Consider the following 410-nt stretch of genomic DNA (forward strand, 5'->3'; position numbering starts at 1 on the left):
ATACAGTTACTGACATGGACCCTCACAGTGGAGTCAGTACTGCTCTATGGGGCCGAGACATGGACCCTCACAGTGGAGTCAGTACTGCTGTATGGGGCCGAGACATGGACCCTCACAGTGGAGTCAGTACTGCTGTAAGGGGCAGAGACATGGACCCTCACAGTGGAGTCAGTACTGCTGTATGGGGGCCGAGACATGGACCCTCACTGTGGAGTCAGTACTGCTGTATGGGGCCGAGACATGGACCCTCACAGTGGAGTCAGTACTGCTGTATGGGGCAGAGACATGGACCCTCACAGTGGAGTCAGTACTGCTGTATGGGGGCAGAGACATGGACCCTCACAGTGGAGTCAGTACTGCTGTATGGGGCCGAGACATGGACCCTCACAGTGGAGTCAGTACTGCTGTAT

Source organism: Protomyctophum parallelum (assembly GCF_964188405.1).
Source record: "Protomyctophum parallelum genome assembly, chromosome: 19".
Taxonomy (NCBI): Eukaryota; Metazoa; Chordata; class Actinopteri; order Myctophiformes; family Myctophidae; genus Protomyctophum; species Protomyctophum parallelum.